Below are 18,969 nucleotides of genomic sequence, written 5' to 3' on the forward strand. Positions count from 1 at the left end.
GTCCTTGGAGTTTTCTTTGTGGGAAGATTATAAACTGTGATGTCCATTTCTTTAACAGATACACAGTTCATACCAATACCCTCAATTCCAGTCCAACACCACAAAGTCTATTCTAGTTCTCATCCTTTCCATACTTGTAACTCCCTACCTTGACAATGAGAAACCCCTCTCCCATTATCTTTCATGTACTTCCTTATTTGGTTAATGTCTCTATATGTAACCCATCTTCCTTTGCCGCTGCTGCCGCTCCAATACAAGTGCCCTCTTCACCTCCCTTGGGGTCTGAAACTCTGCCAAGGGCAGCAAGTGCTACTTCCCCTTCTACCCCTCGATGTATGCCCTCCTTACACTACCCAGGCTGATACCATATGCCAGACTGCTCCCATTGCATGGTGATATGGTTTGGCTCTGTGTCCCCACCAAAATATCATGTTGAATTGTAATTCCCAACGTTGAGGGAGAGAACTGGTTGGAGGGGATTGGATCATGGGGACAGATTTCCCCCTTTCTGTTCTCATGATAGTGAGTTCTCACAAGATCTAATGGTTTAAAAGTATGTGGCACTTCCCCCTTCATTCTGTCTCTCTCTCCTGCCACGATGTGAAGATATGCTTGCTTTCCTTTCATCCTTCTGCCATGATTGATAGGAGGACTTCCTGAGACCTCCCTAGCCATGTCTCCTGTACAGACTGTGGAACTGTGAGTCAATGAAATCTCTTTTCTTTAGATATTACCTATTCTCAGGTAGTTCTTTATAGCAGTGTGAGAATGGACTAATGCAGAAAATTGTTACCAGAGAAGTGGGGTCTTGCTATAAAGATACCTGAATATGTGGAAACAACTTTGGAACTGGAGAATGGGCAGAGGACAGAACAGTTTAGAGGGATCAGAAGGAGACAGGAAGATGAGGGAAAGTTTGGAATGTCCAGGAGAGTTGTTGAGTGATTGTAACTAAAATGCTGATAGTGTTATGGACAGTGAATTCCAGGCTGAGGTAGTCTCAGATGGAGATGAGGAACTTATTGGGAACAGGAGTAAAGGTCACTCATGCTATGCTTTAGCAAAGAGACTAGTGGCATTGTGCCCCTGCTCTAGAGATCTGTGGAACTTTGAACTTGGAAAGATTATTTAGGGTATCTGGTAGAAGAAATTTCTAAGCAGCAAAGCATTCAAAATGTGGCCTGGCTACTTCTAAAAGCTTGTGCTCATTTGCATAAGCAAACAAATGACCTGAAACTCAAACTTATATTAAAACGGGAAGCAGAGCATAAAAGTTTGGAAAATTTGCAGCCTGACCATGAGGTAGAAAAGAAAAATCCATTTTCTGGGGAGGAATTCAAGGCTGCAGAAATTTGCATAAGTAAAGAAGAGCTGAGTGTTAATAGCCAAGACAATGGGGAAAATGCTTCCAGGGCATTTCAGAGACCTTCCCAGCAGCCCTTCCCATCACAGGCCTGGAGGCTTAGGATGGAAAAATGGTTTCATGGGCCAGGTTGAAGATCCTGTGCAGCCTTAAGACATTGTGCCCTGCATCCCAGATGCTTCAGCTCTAGCTTTGGCTAAAAAAGTCAAGGTACAGCTTGGGCCATTGCTTCAGAGGGTGCAAGCCCAAGCCTTGGTGACTTCCTGAGCTTGGGCCTGTGGGTGTACAGAAGACAAGAGTTGAAATTTGGGAGCCTCTGCCTAGATTTCAAGGGATGTATGGAAATGCCTGGATGCCCAGGCAGAAGTCTTGATATGGTTTGGCTCTGTGTCCCCACAAATCTCATCTCGAATTGTAATCCCCACGTGTTGAGGGAGGGAGGTGATTGCATTATGGAGGCAGTTTCCCTCATGCTATTCTCATGATAGTGAGGGATTCTCATGAGATCTGATGGTTTAAAAAGTGTGGCATGTCCTCATTTGGCAATTCTCTCTCCTGCTGCCATGTGAAGAAGGTCCTTGCTTCTCCACCTTCTATCATGATTGTAAGTTTTCTGAGCCCTCCCAGCCATGTGGAACTGTGAGTCAATTCAACCTCTTTCCCTTATAAATTACCCAGTCTCAGATATTTCTTTATAGCAGTGTGAAAAATTGACTAATACAAGCCTGCTTGTATTAGTCAATACAAGCAGCAGGGGTGGAACCTTCATGGAGGGTCATGGAGACCCTCTACTAGGGCAGTGCAGAGGGGTAAATGTGGGATTGGAGCCCTCACATAGAGTCCCCACTGGGGCACTGCTTAGTGGAGCTGTGAGAAGGGGCCACCATCCTCCAGACCCCAGAATCAGATCCATCACCAACTTGCACCATGCACCTGAAAAAGCCGCAGGCATTCAATGCTGGTCAGTGAAAGCAGCCACAGGGACTGTACCCTGCAGAGCCACAGGGGCAGAGCTACCCAATGCCTTGGGAGCCCACCTCTTGCATCAGTGTAGCCTGACTGTGAGACATGGAGTCAAAGGAAATCATTTCGGAGCTTTAAGATTTAATGACTGCCCTGCTGGATTTCAGACTTGCATGGGGCCTGAAGCCCCTTTGTTTTGGCCAATTTCTCCCTTTGGAATGGGAGCATTTACCCAATGCCTGTCTCCCCAGGAATTAACTAACTTGCTTTTGATTTTATAGGCTGATAGGCAGAAGGAAGTTTCCTTGTCTCAGATGAAACTTTAGACTTGGACTTTTGAGTTAATACTGGAATGAATTAAAACTTTGGGGGACTGTCGGGTAGCCATGATTGTGTTTGGAAATGTGGGAAGGACATGAGATTTGGGAGGGGCCAGGGCAGAATGATGTAGTTTGTCTCTGTGTCCTTACCCAAATCTCATGTTGAATTGTAATTCCCAATGTTGGGGGAGGGATCTGGTGCGAGAGGATTGGATCATGGGGGCAGATTTCCCCCTTGCTGTTCTTATGATAGTGAGTTCTCACAATATCTGATGGTTTAAAAGTGTGTGGCACTTCCCCCTTTGCTCTCTCTCTCCTGCTGCCATGTGAAAATGTGCTTGCTTTCTTTTTACCCTTCCACCATGACTGTAAGTTTCCTGAGGAAACTTGTACAGCCTGTGGAACTGTGAGTCAACGAAACCTCTTTTCTTTATAAATTACTCAGTCTCAGGTAGTCCTTTATAGCAGTGTGAGAATAGACTAATACACATGGACACCCTCCTCACTTTCTCCTCTCTTCCTGCCAACTGAGTCTGTGTTGTTCAATTTAAACCATTTTATTCAATGTATCCATAGATAACTGGCAAATAATAAATATGTAATCAATGACTTAAAATCTGCATTTTTAATGGACATGTTCTATATTGGACTTTGAAGAAGATATTATTGAACTACCTGAGTGTATACTCCAGATCTGCTGTTGCCTAACTGTGCAGCCATGGAGAAATTAAATCAACTTTTTAATATTTCCATGTCCTCATCTGTTAAATGGGATGATAATAGAAATAATTATAAGATAACATTAATGAAGATAGATTACACATGATGCCTACTATGCACCAGGTGCCATACTAAGGACTTGACATATATTAGGTCATATAATCTCCAGAATGGTTTTTTGGAGGACATGCTATTATATTCATATTACAGAAGAGACAGTTGTCATTTGATGTAGGTGCCATTATCTCATTTTTGAGATGAGGAAACAGCACAAAGAAATAATTTATTCAAGATCACATAACTAATAACTGGCATGGCTGTAATCCAGACACTATGCCTCCAGAAAACAATTCTGACACACATGAAAATTCCTAGTACAGTGCTTGCTACACAGTGGGTGCTAGTAAGTAATAATTATGTTAATGGATAAAGTGATTAATTATAATACCTCTGAATCACTATTATCAGGTCTATGACACAGGAAGAATTATGGCACTGTCCAGTTGGAGTGGGGAGGATGATCCATTTTTAGCCTGAACACAAATTGGCAATAATTTTATTAACTCGTTGGAGGTTAAAGTTCTCTCTATTTATTGCAGGCTGGTAAAGGAGGCATTATTACATAGAAAGAAGACACAGACTCAGAAATAGGTTATGTACTTAAATCTAAAAGGAAAAGATGGGAAAAATTTCTAGTTGATAGAAGATAAGAAAAAGAGCTAATGGCACCCTAGAGATATTATAATAAACAAAAGACATCAAAGCTGGACGAAGTAGCCCAGTGGCTTCAAAGAGAACAGTAGAAGCTTGAAAAACATCTATCAATCCAGATCAGCATTTAATAAGAGCCAAAAGCCCACAGATCCATTAATGTAATGAATCTGTGAACCTGGAACATGGTAGGTGCTCAATATATGTTGTTGAATTGATCTGACAATCCTTTAAAAAGCTTAAGTCAAATTTCTAGTTAAAGGCACACGTATAATAAAAGGGAGAACAGGAAAGAAGAAAACAGCCTCAAAATTTTGGACTTAGTGGACTGGAGAAAGCAGATTTTTAAACTGTTAGTGAGGAAAGCGGAGCAGAAACTCAATTTACATTACAAAATCCCCCAAGACCCGGGTATTTCTGGAAAGTGAGGGTGAAGATGAGGTTAAGGCTTCAATGACAGTGTGTTAATGAAGCAATTATTCTTTTATCCTTTTCCCACTTTGTACAGCAACTGCTCCTGACCCTCTCAGCTCCTAGACAGCTGGCTGTCAAACCAAAATGCTGCTGGCAGAAAAATAGAAATCTTATTGGGGGAAGAGGAAAGAACTCAGACCCTGACATCAGGAACTCCTCAAAGGAATAACATGTTGACCTTGGGCATCCCCCAAGGGATGGGCCCAGCTAAATTGCCCTACAATGAAGACTATAGCCAACAAGCTATATGCACATGCACAGAGTTTCTAATCAGCTTTCTGGTGGACAACTTTTGGTTTCAGCAAAACAGCCAGAGAATACCAGAAGGGCAAGGACAGCCTCTTGATATGACTGACACCAAAAGTACTTGGAAGAAATGGAGGCACATCCGGGAGATGTACACCATCAAGTTCAGAAACATAAGAGAAGTTGTTACCTTCATTAAAAAAGAACAGAGTGCTATGTTTTAAAAAAAAATCACAGAACAAAAAAAAAAAGCTTTTGGAAGTTAAAATTGCAATAGCAAATATAAAGGGAGTTTAGATAAAATAGGAGATAGATATTGAAGGGAGAATTTAGTGAATATTGCAGAAGGTAAAATTATAAAAACACAAATATATGGAAAGTAGGAGAGAAAAAATAAGAAAATTGGAAGACCAATCCAGAAGATTTGATACCAAAATAATAGGAGCTCTAGAAAGAGGAAACAGAAAAAATAAAGGCAAGGAAAGTATACAAAGTAATTTAAGAGGATTCCTCAGAACTGAAAGCCATGTTTACCCAGCACAATGGTCTAAAATAGATCCACATCATTTCATATCATCATGATGTTTCAGAGCATCAGGGATGGAAAGGAAATCCCACAATCTCCAGAGATATGGGGAACAGAGTTTCATAACAGGATCAAGAATCAGAATAGCACCATATTTCTCAAAACACAGCAGTAGAAGTGATAGGACAATAAAAAAGTGCCTTCAAACTTGTGAAGGAAAATGATGTTTCCAATTTCAATTCCATGCCAATCCAAAAGTGTGAGGGCAGAATGAAGATCTCTAAAAGTCTATTTCCCTTGCACTCTTTCTCTAGAAGCTACAGGAGGATGTACTCCACCAAAACAAGGATGTAAGGCAAGAAAGAGGAAGAACTGGGACCCAAGAAACAGAGACAAGGAGAGTCTCCAAGATGGAGAAAGGAGACCTCAAGGTGACAGCAGTACCTAGAGAACACGCCTGGGATGAAACAGGTCAGAAGTCTCCAGGAAGAATTTCTTCAGAAAGATGAAATTAATCAAACACATAATTTAAATATCTCAAGAGGAAATTTGCACACTTTGGGAAGGATTTCCATTAAATTACCTACAAATTTATTTTAAAAAGTAAGCAAATCTACAAAAAGACCATGATTACCTTCAGAGGATTGTATCACCTCAATCTCTTAGAGGACTGAGAAAGTTTCAGGAGAGCTCCAATCTTTGTGAGGGCTAGTCTATTTCCCGTTCACTCTTTATTTCTAGGATTTAGCTTTTAATGATCTCAGTCTAAAACTTGGGGAATATCCTATGCTCTATCCTAGTGGACACTGAACTCCAATTTTGTCCTGTTGGCCTTTTGAGTCCATCAAAGCTTTGCTCAGTTATTCAGCCACCTCTTCTAAAATCAGCAGTAACTAAGGTGAATACGGCCTCAAATTTCCAGCGCACCTCCCTGGATTTCTTCCTTCTTCCTGATCATGATCTTTCTTCACTGTTTTGTTATCTCTCTGATAATTTCAAGCAAATTTTAAAAATATTTTGTCTAGTTTTTCAACTTGTTCTCAGTGAAAGGGTTGGTTCTAATTACAAAGTTTGCCATTCAAGTGAACCCCCAAAACATACTTAAAACATTTTCAATAGTTTTGGGGGTACAGGTGGTTTTTGGTTAAATAAGTTATTTATTGGTGATCTCTAGAATTTTGGTGCACCTGTCACCTAAGCAGTATACCCTGTACCCAGCGTGTAGTCTTTTATCCCTCACCCTGCTCTCACTCTTATCCTCAAGTCTCCAAGGTCCATTACATTATCCTTATACCTTTGCATCCTCATAGCTTAGCCCCCACTTGTAAGTGAGAACATATGATGTTTGGTTTTCCATTCCTGAGTTACTTCACCTAGAATAATGGCCTCCAGCTCCATCCAAGTCACTGCAAATGCCATTATTTCATTTCATTTTATGACTGAGTATGAGTAGTCTATATACCACCTTTTTTTTCCTTTCTTTTGATGGAGTCTTGCTCTGTTGCCCAGGCTGGAGTGCAGTGGCACAATCTCGGCTCACTGCAACCTCTGTCTCCCAGGTTCAAGCGATTCTCCTGCTTCAGCCTCTCGAGTAGCTGGTACTACAGGCGCATGCCACCTCACCTGGCTAATTTTTGTATTTTTAGTAGAGATGAGGTTTCGCCGTGTTGGCCAGGCTGGTCTCGAACTCCTGACCTCAGGTGATACACCCCCGCCTTGGCCTCCCAAAATGCTAGGATTACAGGCATGAGCCACCGTGCCTGTCCTATATGCCACATTTTTTTAACCACTCATTGGTTGATGGGCATTTAGGTTGGTTCCATATTTTTGCAATTGGTGAATTGTGCTGCTATAAACATGTGTGCATGTCTTTTTCATATAATGACTTTTTTGGGGGAGGTCCAAAACATACTTTTCATCTACTAACTCTGTGTATCCCTATATGTAGGAATATATGTAGATGCAATAAAGTTATATAAAAAGGAAAGTAAGGGCCAGGTGCAGTGGCTCACACCTGTAATCCCAGCCTGAGCAAGAGTGATTAAAAAAAAAAAAAAAAAAAGGTAAGTAAGGACATGATAAAAACAAGATAGGTTGTGTGTGAGGAGAAGATGGTAGATGAAGTTTATTTCCAAGTCTCTAGGTTTCATCTGAGATGTCGGTTCAAGGGAGCTAATAACATTATTTAAATATTTTAGTTAAATATTATAACTAAAAGAAGTTCATACATAAACCAATGATAAGTATATGTTATAAATTATAATTAATCCAAATCTGTGTATCTCAGTTTCAATAAAAAGAAAAAACTTATGCAGGAAAGGAAATATAGTATATTATGTGGCACAGGTGAGGATAGCATTTAAGTAATGTGAATGAATACTGAATGGTGATCTAACTAAAATTGTCCATACAGCCAAAATTGGAAATTAAAAGTGTGTATTTATGTGGATGAATAGGATGCAAAAGAGAAGCAAATCTTCATCTTCTATATTGGAAATCATCAGATAATGGCTAAAATGGAAAAGTCATGAAACCATATAATAATCATTATTTGAAGTAAAAAGGTAAAGAAAGAGAATCTGCTACCAAGGTTCAAAATGGTTGCCTGGAGGTACGGTGGTGGAGTTGGGAGTGAGAAAATAAGTTGATATTTATTTATAACAAGATTGTTAAGGTTGTTTGACTCCCTAAACTGCTTATAAAATCGGTAAATTTAGTTAAAATAAAAATTAAAAATAATTTTTAAATGTTGATATCAGAGCTGACTAAAAATAAAAGAAATGTGTAGTACAAAATAATGAAAACTCATATCTGAGTATACTTTGCCTAAAACTTATCCTATCCATTAATCTATTATTTCAACCAATTGGTTTTCAGCCAATTCCTTCACTCTTTTTCACATGGCAAAAGTATGCTATGCCTGCTTTCAATTAAAAAAAAAAAAAGCTGAAGAAAGTATGTGCTGTTCATCTGCAAGGATTTTTAAAATGTTTTTATTTTGAATTTAATTTAATTTAATTTTAGGTTCCAGGATGCATGTGCAGGACATGCAAGTTTGTTACATAGATAAACATGTGCCATGGTGGTTTGTTGCACCTATCAACCCATTAGTTAAGTATTAAGCCCTGCATGCATTAACTATTTATCCTGATGCTCTCCACCCCCACCACCAACAGGCCCCAGTGTGTGTTGTTCCCCTCCTTGTGTCCATGTGTTCTCCTCGTTCAGCTCCCACTTATGAGAAATGCGATGTTTGGTTTTCTGTTCCTGTGTTAGTTTGCTGAACATAATGGCTGCCAACTCCATCCATGTCCCTGCAAAGGACATGATCTTGTTCCCTTTTATGGCTGCATAATATTCCATTGTGTATATGTACTACATTTTCTTTATTCAGTCTATCATTGATAGGCATTTGGATTGATTCCATGTCTTTGCTATTGTGAATAGTGCTGCAGTGAACATACGCATGCACGTATCTTTACAATAGAATGATTTATATCCCTTTGGGTATATACCCAGTGATGAGATTGCTGTGTCAAATGGTATTTCTGGTTCCAGGTCTTTGAGGAATTGCCATGCCATCTTCCACAATGGTTGAACTAATTTACATTCTCACCAACAGTGTAAAAGCGTTCCTATTTCTCCACAGCCTCACCAGCATCTGTTGTTCCTTGACTTTTTGATAATGGCCATTCTGACTGGTGTGTGGTGGTATCTCACTGTGGTTTTGATTTGCATTTCTCTAATGATCAGTGATGTTGAGCTTTTTTTCATGTTTGTGGGATGCATAAATGTCTTCCTTTGAGAAATGTCTGTTCATGTCCTTTGCCCACTTTTTAATGGGGTTGTTTTTTACTTGTAAATTTGTTTAAGTTCTTTGTAGATTCTGAATATTAGACCTTTGTCAGATGGATAGATTGCAAAAGTTTTCTCCCATTCTGCAGGTTATCTGTTCAGTCTGATGATAGTTTCTTTTGCTGTGCAGAAGCTCTTTAGTTTAATTAGATCATATTTGTCAAGTTTTCCTTTTGTTGCAATTGCTTTTGATGTTTTCATCCTGAAATCTTTGGCTGTGCCTATCTCCTAGTGGTATTGCCTAGATTTTCTTCTAGGGTTTTTATAATTTGGGGTTTTACATTTAAGTCTTTAATTCATTTTGAGTTAATGTTTGGATAAAGTGTATGGAAGGGCTTCAGTTTCAGTCTTCTGCATATGGCTAGCCAGTTCTCCCAGCACCATTTATTAAATAGGGAATCCTTTCTCTGTTGCTCATTTTTGTCATGTTTGTCAAAGATCAGATGGTTGTAGATGTGCAGTCTTGTTTCTGAGTTCTCTATTCTGTTCCATTCGTCTATGTGTCTGTTTTTGTACCAGTACTATGCTGTTTTGTTTGAAGTTGGGTAGCATGATGCTTCCAGCTTTCTTCTTTTTGCTTAGGAGTGTCTTGGCTATATGGGCTCTTTTTTGGTTTCATATGAATTTTAAAGTAGTTTTTTCTAATTCTATGAAGAATGTCAATGGTAGTTTAATGGGAATAGCAATGAATCTATAAATTACTTTGGGCAGTATGGCCATTTTCATGATATTGATTTTTCCTATCCATGAGTTTTTCGATTTGTTAGTGTATTCTCTGATTTCCTTGAGCAGTGGTTTGTAGCTCTCCTTGAAGGGGTCCTTCACTTCCCTTGTTAGCTGTATTCTCTTTGTAGCAATTGTGAATGGGAGTTCATTCATGTTTGGGCTCTCTGCTTGTCTCTTGTTGGCGTATAGGAATGCTTGTGATTTTTGCACATTGATTTTGTATCCTGAGACTTCGCTGCAGTTGCTTATCAGCTTAAGAAGCTTTTGGGCTGAGATGATGGGGTTTTCTAGATACAGAATCACATTATCTGTGAACAATTTGACTTCCTCTCTTTCTGTGTGAATACCTTTTATCTCTTTCTCCTGCCTGATTGCCCTGGCTAGAACTTCCGATACTATGTTGAGTGGGAGTGGTGAGAGAGGCCATCCTGGTCTTGTGCTGTTTTCAAGGTGAATGCTTCCAGCTATTGCCCATTCAATATGATATTAGCTGTGGGTTTCTCATAAATGGCTCTTATTATTTTGAGGTATGTTCCATCAAGACCTAGTTTATTGAGAGTTTTTAACATGAAGGGATGTTGAATTTTATCAAAGGCTTTTTCTGCACCTATTGAGATAATCATGTAGTTTTTGTCTTTAGTTCTGTTGATGTGATGAATTATGTTTATTGATTTGTGTATGTTGAACCAGCCTTGTATCCCAGGGATAAAGCCAACTTGATCACAGTGGATCAGCTTTTTAATGTGCTACTGGATTTGGTTTGCCAGTATTTTATTGAGGGTTTTTGCATCAATATTCATTAGGGATGTTGGCCTGAAGTTTTCTTTTTTTGTTGTATCTCTGCCAGGGTTTGGTATCAGGATCATGCTGGCCTCATAAAATGGGTTTTCAGTGGTTTGGAATAGTTTCAGAAAAAAATGGTACCAGCTTCTTTTTGTATCTCTGATAGAATTCAGCTGTAAATCTGTCTGGTCCTGGACTTCTTTTGGTTGGTAGGCTATTTATTACTGCCTGAACTTCAGAACTCATATTAGTCTATTCAAGAATTCAACTTCTTCCTGGCTCAGTCTTGGGAGGGTGTATATGTCCAGGAATTTCTCCATTTCTTCTAAATTTTCTAGTTTATTTACATAGAGATGTTTATAGCATTCTCTGATGATTGTATTTCTGTGGAGTCAGTGGTGATATCCCCTTTATAATTTTTTATCGTGTCTACTTGATTCTTCTCTCTTTTCTAGCTAGCAGTCTATCCATTTTATTAATTTTTTCAAAAAAACACCTCCTGGATTTGTTAGTTTTTCATGTCTCTTTCTCCTTCAGTGCCACTCTGATCTTGGTTATTTCTTGTCTTCTGCTAGCTTTGGGGTTTGTTTGCCCTTGGTTCTCTAGTTCTTTTAATTATGATGTTAGGGTGTCAATTTGAGATCTTTCTAGTCTTTTGATATGGGCATTTAGTGCTATAAACTTTCCTCTTAACACTGCTTTAGCCACATCCCAGAGATTCTGGTAGATTGTCTCTTTGTTGTCAGTGGTTTCAAAGAACTTCTTAATTTCTGCTTTAATTTTATTATTTACCCAGAAGTCATTCAGGAGCGGGTTGTTCAATTTCCATGTAATTGTGTGGTTTTGAGTTTCTTAATCTTGAGTTCTAATTTGATTGTGCTGTGTTCTGAGATACTGTTTGTCATGATTTCAGTTCATCAAAAAAAGATTATTTTGCTTTTGCTAAGGAGTGTTTTACTTCCAATTATGTGATCGATTTTAGAGTAGGTGACATGTGGCACTGAGAGGAATGCATATTCTCTTGTTTTGGGGTGGAGAGTTCTGTACATATCTATCAGGTCCACTGGATCCAGAGCTGAGTTTAAGACCTGAATATCTTTGTTAATTTTCTATCTCAATAATTTGTCTAATGTTGATAATGGGGTGTTAAAGTCTCCCACTATTATCATGTGGGAGTGTAAGTCTCTTTGTATGTCTCTAATAATTTGTTTTATGAATCTAGGGTCTCCTTTATTGGGTGCATATATATTTAAAATAGGTCTTCCTTTTGAATTGAACCCTTTACCATTATGTAATGCCCTTCTTTGTCTTTTTCAATCTTTGTTGGTTTAAAGTCTGTTTTGTCAGAAACTAAGATTGCAATCCCTGCTTTTATCTGCTTTCCATTTTGTTGGTAAATTATCTGAAGCCTACTTCTGTCAATTCATCCATCTCAGCCTCCTCCTAGTTCTGTGCCCTTGCTAGAGAGGTATTGCAATCACTTGGAGAAGAATAGGCACTCTAGCTTTTTGAGTTTTCAGCATTTTTTTTGTTGTTGTTGATTCTTTCTCATCTTTGTGAGTTTATCTAGCTTTGATCTTTGAGGCTGCTGACCTTTGAATGGGGTTCTTGTGGGGACTTTTTTGTTGATGCTGTTGTTGCTTTCTTTTTGTTTTTCTTTTAACAGTCAGAAAGCTCTTCTGTAGGGCTGCTTCAGTTTGCTGGGAGTCTACTCCAGACCCTATTTGCCTAGGCCCCTCCCACACCTGGAGATGTCACCAGTGGAGGCTACAGAACAGCAAAGAAGACTGCCTGCTCCTTCCTCTGGGAGCTATGTCCCAGAGGGGCACCAACCTGATACCAGTGGGAATGCTCCTGTATAGGGTGTCTGGCAACTCCTGTTGTGGGGGTCTCACCCAGTAAGGAGGCATGGGATCAGAGACCCGCTTAACAAAGCACTCTAGCTGCTCCTCGGTGGAGAGGGTGTGCTGTGCTGGGGGAATCCCACTCATCCAGACTGCCCTGACTCCTCAGAGACACCAGGGGGAAAGACTAAGTCTGCTGATCCGCAGAGACCATGGCTGCCCTTCCCCTACGAGGCTCTGTCTGAGGGAGATGTGAGTTCTGACTGTAAACCCCTGGCCTGAGTAGCTAAAATTCCCACCAGGAGGCCCCACTGGTTGAGGAGGGATGGGTAAGGGTCTGGCCTAAAGAGTCAGTCTGGCCATGATCTGCCACAGCCACTGTGCTGTGCTGTGGGGAATTCCTCCTGGGTCCAAACGACCCAATCTCCCCAGCACCCACAGGGGAAAACCAGCAGACTGGAGCTACAGTGGTGGCTGCTGCCTCTCCCCCTGGGAGCTTAGTCATCTTAGACAGCAGGAAGCCACAGTGATAATGGCCACCCTTCCTCCTGGGAGCTCAGTTGGTCTTAGGCAGCAAGCAGCTGCAGTGATGACAGCCGCCCAAGCCCCTGGGAACTTGATAGTCTTAGGCAGCCTCCAGCCAAAATGTCCGCTGAGAACCTGCACAGCTCTGTGCTGGGAACCAAGGCCCTGGTGGTGTGGGCTCATGAGAGGAGGTCTCGTGATCTGTGGGTTGCACAGATCTGTGGAAAATGTGTGGTTTTCCCAGGCCGTGTAGCATAATCACTCACCGCATCCCTTGGCTGGGGGTAGGAGCTCCCCTTCCCTTGTGCAGCTCCCGGGTGGGCCATCACTCCACCCTGCTTTTCCTTGCTCTCCGTGGGTCACATCAACTGCCTAGTTAGTCCCAATGAGAGAACCTGGATACCTCAGCTGCTGGTACAGGATTCGCTTGCCATTTTCATTCTCAGTGGGAGCCTCTGACAGCAGCTGTCTCTGTTTGGCTATCTTGGCCCCTCCCCCAGCACAGATTTTTATAAAACTAATGGCTATAGTGCACAGTCCTAAAATTCCGAGAAGAGGTTAAACTTTTATTTGGGAATAATACACTGAAAGGACAGGTACAATGTTGTTCTGATTGAAAAAGCTCCATAAAATAATTGAAAACTTACTATTAGGTAAATTGAAAACTAGAAAAATTATTATCTAAATGATGTAACATTATTAAGCACTGTGACAAGGATTCTAGCAAAACTGCAAAAAATCCTGTTCCGCACTTCTGGTATAAAATATCTTTTTGTTCAGGCATGATGGGGCACTGTGTCTGCTAGCCATAGTCGGCATGCTTTATCTTCTAGTTAACGTGTATCAAACCCAGCACTCAAATACAACTTTCCAGATCCTGGATGTGACAGTGAAGCACTGTTGAGAGCCCATTTTCTTTGGCCATTGATCTCAGATGCACCCTGAAACAAAAGTATTTACAACAACAATGAAAGATGAGTTTGCATGGAACATTTAAACTTTATACCCTTCAGTTTTGCCGCCTCTAAAAGGAGAATAATCATTTTAGCTTACCTATTAGAGTTGTTCCAAAAAGTACTTAAGATGATTGTGAAAGACAATCACCTTAAAGGAAAAAAGACTACTTGATGGTTACATATTACAACAAACACAAAAGAAAAGTGGACTTCAGTTTCATATCAGGGTAGGAATAGGATTGTTTCAGCTTTTGAGAGTATCATGAGTAGGTGTCATTTAACTGAATGAATGGAATGAACCATGTGTATTATATAAATAAGCACATACATATTTTATAATCTTGTGATATTTACCAGATACTTGTTATCTACTAGCTCTTTGTAAAATACAAAATATGTGTATATTTTTGTGTTGACATATACACAAAACTCTAATTCAGGACTTTAGATATAGCCAACGAAACAGCTACTTTCAGCTCCCACAAAAGTAAATGAATATAGAATGTATTTTGCCAGTACCATAAGCAATGAGTCAACAGGCCCCATAACATTTTTTGGTTACATGTTTTGAGTGACCACATTTTGAGTTACAGGGATTACAGATCTCATGGCCATAAAAAGTAATAACACTCCCACCCCATCAGTTATTGCATTTATATCTAGCTTATTCATTTCTGCCTCCACATTGGGTAACTAGGGAAACAATGATGTCACTGCTCAGTGTGGTACTTAGAAACTTCTTTAATTAGGCTTATGGTTGGGGAAGCCTACAGTCATTTAACGAGTCTCACCTCTACCACTGCAATAAACTCATAGAACTTTTATTTTTCTGGGCTGCTGATAGAGGAAAGATTATAATTCTATCTAATGCATTGTTTTGGAAAAAATATGTATTCTAAAGCATACTTTTACTGAAAAATCATCTGCATGTTTGCAACAGGAGTCTTTTGATGTACATTGACAACATCGAGGCAATTATATGACCCAAATTAAATGTCCCTTGTGGGACCATGGTCCTTTGAGCAGTCATCCTTCCCCTGGCCCTTCCTGGCACCTAGGTTTTGGTCTGAGAGGCTGGGTTTCCATTTTACTCTTCTTTGTTATAATTTTTCCTACTCTATCATGTTGGTAACAGCAAGTTTTAAAAAATAAACAGTATCTGGATGTAAAAGCCACCTGCCCCCAAAATGGGATAGAAATTAATTATCAGTCTTTCTAGTAAAATAAATAAATGGGCACTCAGTACAGCTCAGCCATCACTTGCTTAATATGTTTGATATAGTTTGGATATTTGTTTCCTCCAAGTCTCATGTTGAAATTTGATCCCCAGTGTTGGAGGTGGGACCTGGTGGGAGGTGTTTGGATCATGAGGACAGATACCTCATGAATGGCTCAGTTCCATCCTTGTGATAATGAATGAGTTCCTACTGTATTAGTCTCTGTGAGAACTGATCGTCTAAAAGAGCATGGCACCTCCTCCTCTCTCTCTTTTCTCCTCTCTCACTGTTTGATGCCTGTTCCCCTTCCTCTTCCTCCGTGAGTGGAAGCTTCTTGAAGCCCTCACTAAAAGCAAATACTGGCATCGTGCTTCTTGTACAGCACCCGCAGGGGAAAACCAGCAGTACAGGCTGCAGAACTATGAGCCAAATAAGCCTTTTTTTAAAAAATAAATTACCCAGCCTTAGGTGTTCCTTTATAGCAATGCAAATGGATTAAGTCAATGTTTGTGTTCTTAGTTTCCAAAATTATTTCCCTCATCTTATTTTTTCAAACTTTCTGCGCCCTCAACTGCCCTTCCTCAGCTGTTGACCTAATAATATAATTTGTTGAGAAAATGGAAGCAACCAGAGATGAATTCCATTATTTTCCCACCATCTAAGCCACACACCTACCTATATCCACACCTGTCTATACTCTACCTTCCCTCTGCCTCTATGAATGAAGGGTCCCTCTTCTGGGCAAAGGCCAACCCCTATACTTGGGCTCAAGATCCTACCTGCTCTAATTCCTAATTTCCACTCCCCATCTTGCATGTATTTCTTCCTCTCTGTTGGGCATCCTTATCATTGCTACAGTCTACAGTCTCCCAACTTTAAAAAACCTTGCCTTGATCCAACCTACAGAATGGGAGAAAATTTTTGCAATCTACCCATCTGACAAAGGGCTAATATCTAAAATCTACAAAGAACTTAAACGAATTTACAAGAAGAAATCAAACAACCCCATCAAAAAGTGGGCAAAGTATATGAACAGACAGTTCTCAAAAGGAGACATTTATGCAGCCAACTGACACATGAAAAAATGCTCATCATCACTGGCCATCAGAGAAATGCAAATCAAAACCACAATGAGATACCATCTCACACCAGTTAGAATGACAATCATTAAAAAGTCAGGAAACAACAGATGCTGGAGAGGTTGTGGAGAAATAGGAACACTTTTACACTGTTGGTGAGAGTGTAAACTAGTTCGACCATTGTGGAAGACAGTGTGGTGATTCCTCAAGGATCTAGAACTAGAAATACCATTTGACCTAGCCATCCCAGTACTGGGTATATAAATCATGCTGCTATAAAAACACATGCACATGTATGTTTATTGCAGCACTATTCACAATAGCAAAGACTTGGAACCAACCCAAATGGCCATCAATGATAGACTGGATTAAGAAAATGTGGCACATATACCTCATGGAATACTATGCAGCCATTAAAAAGGATGAGTTTATGTCGTTTGAAGGGACGTGGATGAAGCTGAAACCATTCTGAGCAAACTATTGCAAGGACAGAAAACCAAACACCACATGTTCTCACTCACGGGTGGGAATTGAACAATGAGAACACGTGGACACAGGGCAGGGAACATCACACACTGGGGCCTGTCGTGAGGTCAGGGGCAGGGGGAAGGATAGCATTAGGAGAAATATCTAATGTAAATGACAAGTTAATGGGTGCAGCAAATCAACATGGTACATGGATATATATGTAACAAACCTGCATGTTGTGCACATGTTTTCTAGAACTTAAAGTATAAAAGTAAATAAATAAATAAATAAAACCTTGCCTTGATCCTATATAGCGTCAAGCTATTGGCCCATATTTCTCCTCCCCAGTCACTGTCAAGTGCAATATATTTCAAAAGGGAGACAATAGCTGAGAAGTCAAAGGTCCACAGGAGTTGGACCGTTGAAAGAATGTCTACCATTTGCTGTCTTCATTTCTCCATTTCCTCTTCTCTTCAAACTCCTCATATTGAGTGTCTTCTCCACTGGAACTGCTCTTGTCAGGGTTCCCAGTAATCCAATCTAGTCACATCCTGTGGACCTTGGCCTCTTGGGAGCATTCAACACAATTGAATACTGTCTGGTTCTTGAAATATTGGTTCCCTCCAGCGCCTCTGCCTGGCCACCTCATCTGGGAAGTGAGGTGCCCCTCTGCCCATCTGCCCACCACCTGGCAAGTGAGGAGTGCCTTTGCCCAGCTGCCCACTGTCTGGGAAGTGAGGAGCACCTCTGCCCAGCCACCCCACCTGGGAAGTGAGGAGCACCTCTGCCTGGCTGCTGTGCAACCTTCCAAGTGTGAAGTGACAGCCTTGTGTGTGATCTTTCCTGTCTTCCTCAAGTTTGCATTTTCGACATTAAAGTTTACTTTTTAATTAAAAAAAAAAAAGAAAGGAATATTTGGTTCCCTCCTAAAACAGAGCCTGAGACCAAGACTTGTAGTCAGATGGTTTATTTGGAGAAAGAGTCCAGGGAGCTGAAGTGAGAGGTTGTATTACTCCATTTTCATGCTGCTGATAAAGACAATCTGAGACTTGGCAATTTACAAAAGGAAGAGGTTTATCGGACTTACAGTTCCATGTGGCTGGGGAGGCCTCAAAATCATGGTGGAAGGCAAGAAAAAGCAAGTCACATCTTTCATGGATGGCAGCAGGAAAAGAGAGAGCTTGTGCAGGGAAACTCCTGTTTTTAAAACCATCAAACCTCATGCGACTTATTTACTATCATGAGAAGAGCATGGGAAAGACTCACCCCCATGATTCAATTATCTCCCACCAGGTCCCTCCCACAACACATGGAAATTATGGGAGCTACAGGATGAGATTTGGGGGGGACAGAGCCAAACCATATCATTCCACTCCTGGCCCCTCTCAAATCTCAAGTCCTCACATTTCAAAACCAGTCACGCCTTCCCAACAGTCCCCCAAAGTCTTAATTCATTTCAGCATTAACTCAAAAATCCACAGTCCAAAGTCTCACCTGAGACAAGGCAAGTCCCTTCCACCTATGATTCTGTAAAATCAAAGGCAAGTTAGTTACTTCCTAGATACAATGGGGGTACAGGCATTGGGGAAATACAGCCATTCCAAATGGGAGAAATTGGCCAAAACAAAGGGCCTACAGGCCCCATGCAAGTCCAAAATCCAGTGGAGCAGTCAAACCTTAAAGCTGCAAAATGATCTCCTTTGACTCTATGTCTCACATCCAGGTCATGCTGATGCAAGAGGTGGGTTCCCATGGTCTTGGGCAGCTCTGCCTCTGTGGCTTTGCAGGGTACAGCCTCCCTCCTGCTGCTTTCATGAGCTAGCATTGAGTGTCTGTGGCTTTTCTAGGCATACAGTGCAAGCTGTTGGTGGATCTACCATTCTGGGGTCTGGAGGATGGTGGCCCTCTTCTCACAGCTCCACTAGGCAGTGCCCCAATAGAGACTTTGTGTGGTGGCTCCAACCCCACATTTCCCTTCTGCACTGCCCTAGCAGAGGTCCTCCACGAGAGCCCCCACTCTGCAGCAAACTTCTGCCTGGACATCCAGGCATTTCCATACATCCTCTGAAATTTAAGCAGAGGTTCCCAAACCTCAATTATTGACTTCTGTGCACCTGCAGGCTCAACACCATGTGGAAAATGCCAAGGCTTGGGGCTTGCACCCTCCGAAGCCACAGCTCAACCTGTACCTTG

Source organism: Hylobates moloch, unplaced genomic scaffold (assembly GCF_009828535.3).
Source record: "Hylobates moloch isolate HMO894 unplaced genomic scaffold, HMol_V3 SCAFFOLD_23, whole genome shotgun sequence".
In the NCBI taxonomy this organism is placed as follows: Eukaryota; Metazoa; Chordata; class Mammalia; order Primates; family Hylobatidae; genus Hylobates; species Hylobates moloch.